Raw genomic sequence first — 4,059 nt, forward strand, 5'->3', positions numbered from 1 at the left:
ATGGGGAGACAGGTGCGATCAAGGCACAGTGAGAAGATTAGCACTAGAGGAGCAAAGTCATTGTGGTCTGGGTTGTAGGAGAGACGGAAGGTGACGGAGGAAGGGGCAAAGTGATAGAGAGTTTTAAAGCCAATGGTGAGGAGTTTTTGGGTGATATGGAGGTGGACAGACAGCCACTGGAGATTTGTGTGGATGGGGGTGATGTATCCTGAACGTTTCTGTAGAAAAATGATCCAGGCAGCAGGATGAAGTATGGACTGGAGTGGGGAAAGACAGGAGGTTGGGAGGTCAGCAAGGAGGCTGATGCGGTAATCAGATCATCAGTAGTGATTGTAGTGATTGTAGTGTACATCAGTAGTGATTGCAGAAGTAGCGTGGCTCAGTGAAAAGAGCCTGGGCTTTGGAGTCAGAGGTCATGGGTTCAAATCCCAGCTCCCCCAATTGTCAGCTGTGTAACTTTGGGCAAGTCACTTAACTTCTCTGTGCCTCAATTCCCTCATCTGTAAAATGAGGATTAAGACTGTGAGCCCCACGTGGGACAACCTGACCACCTTGTATCCTCCCCAGTGCTTAGAACAGTGCTTTGCACATAGTAAGTGCTTAACAAATACCATCATTATTATTATTGTTATCTGGGGAATGTGGAAGGAGAACCTATGAGTTAGAGAAAGAAGGAGATGTGCGGAGGAAGAAAGGAAGGGAGGGGAACTTAGGGGGAGAGAGGAATTAGATGAAGCTCCCCTCCCCAAAACTAGGGAGAGAGAAAGAGGAGCATCCCAAGGCAAGTATTCGCTTAGACACCAACCTGATGTAGATGAAGCAGAGAGAATCCGTCCCTCCATATCCTGAAGGTGGCACTCCCTACAAGGAGCAAGGAACAAGGGAAGGGAGCGAAGAGTCAGATGTCAGATGTGCCCCTCCAGACCTGGCCCAGCGGTGGTTTCATCAAGGGAACGTTTCCAGCCGACCAGTGAGAGCCTGCTCCCGAGCCAACCTGCTCTCCTCAGCATCAGGACAAAGGAGCCAGGAAATGTGATTTTCCTTTGATAATTATTGATGAGGCCCACATCGTGCAGACTCATCCCTTGAGCACTCTCCCCACTTCTGCCGACAAGGGTGTCTAGGGGAGAAGAGATGGGGGTAAGGAAGCGGGGGCAGGGGAGGGAGTGGGTTTCTCTGGGATGGCACAGTTCGGGCTACATAAGAGGAGCCTACATATGCTGTGCCCTGCTGATCTGCCTCCTGGCTTCTGGCTGCTGACTGCACCTTCTGCAGCCCTGAGCTGATCTGGATGAGTCAGGTGGCACGGGAGACATTTTCTGCAGACAAGCAGGCATCGAGGTAACTTGGGACCAAGATTTTTGTGTGTGTGTTGAATGCGAAGAGGCCGGCCGCGGAGTCCGAGGCAGAGCAGCGACGGCTGACCTTGGGCGAGAAGCTTCGCTGAGTTCTCGTTCTCCATCCGTGTGGTGGGAATTAGAAGCGTGTCACCTGGGCAACGGGGCAAGTGTCAAGGAATGAGAGAGACTGGGGTGAGAGGTGTTGAATAGCAAGTGAACGAGCTGAGCCCAGATGATAATGAAAATGGTGACCAAAATGACAATGGCATTCTAGGTGCCAAGCACTGTACTAAGCTTTGGGTAGATGCAAGATCATCAGGTCAGACACAGTCCCACAGTCTGAGTGAGATGGAAGCAGGGAAAAAGCAAAGCCATCAAAAAGATAGGTCCTAGCCTATCCTTAAAAGAGGAGAGGTGATAGGGTAATTGCATTCTGAAGTTTCAACGGTGATTCTTGGGTTAATCATGTTGTGCCTGCTACCTTCATCTCAGACTAAGATGCATTTAATGTTTTATAAGCACTACTAGGATGTGTTTATTCTGATGCAAAATGAGCATTTGTCATCTCTCTGAGACTTTTTTCACTCTGTATCTCAGAGGGTTGGGATCCAAGTAGGGAGAGAAATAGAATGGGGAATGAGAGAATAGTCAGGGAAGACTCCCTGGAGGGAGTGCAATTTTAGTAGGGATTTGAAGATGGGGAGAGTAGTGAACTGTCAGATATAAAGTAGGAGGGAGTTCTGGGCAGCAGAGAGGATGTGAGCAAGAGGCAGATGATGAGAGAAATGAGAAACAAGGAAAAGTGAGTAGGTTGGCTTGGGAGGAGTGAGGTTTGTGAACTGGGAAAGGAGTGAAGATGGGTTCAAACCCCGGCTCTGCCAATTGTCAGCTGTGGGACTTTGGGCAAGTCACTTAATTTCTCTGTGCCTCAGTGAACTCATCTGTAAAATGGGGATGAAGACTATGAGCCCCGTGCGGGACAACCTGATCACCTTGTAACCTCCCCAGTGCTTAGAACAGTGCTTTGCACATAGTAAGTGCTTACTAAATGTCATCATTATTATTATCATAAGGCCCCTTAAGCCCAGTAGTGAGGATTTTCTGTTTCCCGGTGGATGTGTCCCCTCTGGAGGGATCTGAAGAGAGGGGAGCGAAGCAGAGATTAAAGTTTTTAAGCAACATAATTCAGGAAGCAGAGTGAAGTATGGCCTGGAGTGGGGAGAGGCTGGGAGTCAGGGAGGTCAACGAGGAGGCTGGTGTAGTCCTTAGGATGGACTATGGCACATAATGTGGCCTCAACTGGTCTCTTGAGGACGGCCGCTCCCCAAGTAAAGCTGGAGGTGAGAGACAGAGCGGCACTCTGTCCCCCTCCTCTCTCTATCCCAAACTCCTTTCCCCTTCATATCAAAATGTCCACTACTCTCCCCACCTATAAAATCCTCCTAAAATCGCATGTCCTCCTTAGGACAGACTAAGACCTTTATTTCTCCTATCTGCCCACCTCAGTCTCACCCTCCCCATCCCACTCATTTTTCACTTCATTTCTCCACTTCCCACCTTTTTCCCCAGCAGTATTGTCCGATTATTCGGCAGCCAAATCCTCTCTCCACACTCTGGAGGGCAGAGATGCTCCACCTACTGTGAACCTATCCAAGATCCTTTACCTCTCCTAATCCAGGTGGGGACCATGCTCCCATTCAGCAAATCAATCAGTGATACTTACTGAGCACTTCTCGTGTGCAGAGCACTGCACTAAGCACTTGGGAGAGTTAATACAACAGAGATAATAAGCCTTGACGACAAGGAGTTTACGGTCTGGAAGGGGAAACAGACATGAAAATAGATTAGGGATAGGGAAAATGGTAATGTATAGCAATACTTACGTAAGTTCTGTGGAGCTACAATAAGTATTAATGTGCTTAATGGGTACCTAGAGAGGAGGGCAGATAGGGGAAATAAAGGGCTTAGTCTGCCCTAGGAAGGAGATGTGATTTTAGGAGGATTTTAAAGGTGGAGAGAGTAGTGGACATTTTGATATGAAGGGGGAAGGAGTTTGGGAGAATGCAGATCAGGGGTTGGGAATGGGATAGGTGAGATCGGGATTGGTCTTTTTTTTTTTTTTATCGTATTTATTGAGCGCTTACTATGTGAAGAGCACTGTACTAAGCGCTTGGAAAGTACAAATTGGCATCACATAGAGACAGTCCCTACCCAACAGTGGGCTCACAGTCTAAAAGGGGGAGACAGAGAACAGAACCAAACATACCAACAAAATGAAATAAGTAGGATAGAAATGTACAAGTAAAATAAATAAATAAATAAATAAATAGAGTAATAAATATGTACAACCATATATACATATATACAGGTGCTGTGGGGAAGGGAAGGAGGTAAGACGGGTGGATGGGGAGGGGGACGAGGGGGAGAGGAAAGAAGGGGCTCAGTCTGGGAAGGCCTCCTGGAGGAGGTGAGCTCTCAGCAGGGCCTTGAAGGGAGGAAGAGAGCTAGCTTGGCGGATGGGCAGAGGGAGGGCATTCCAGGCCCGGGGGGTCTTGAGTGGGACAAGACTTGTAGCAAGTCATCCAGGGATGGGACAATGGGAGAGATGCAGCAATGGGCAGAGGGGGAAGGGGAATTCAAAATTTTTTGTTGAGGCTGGTTTTCCAGTGCTTATTACAGTGCCTGGTACATAGTAAACACTTAACAAAAAACATAATTA

The sequence above is a fragment of the Tachyglossus aculeatus genome, chromosome 3, assembly GCF_015852505.1.
Source record: "Tachyglossus aculeatus isolate mTacAcu1 chromosome 3, mTacAcu1.pri, whole genome shotgun sequence".
Classification (NCBI taxonomy): domain Eukaryota; kingdom Metazoa; phylum Chordata; class Mammalia; order Monotremata; family Tachyglossidae; genus Tachyglossus; species Tachyglossus aculeatus.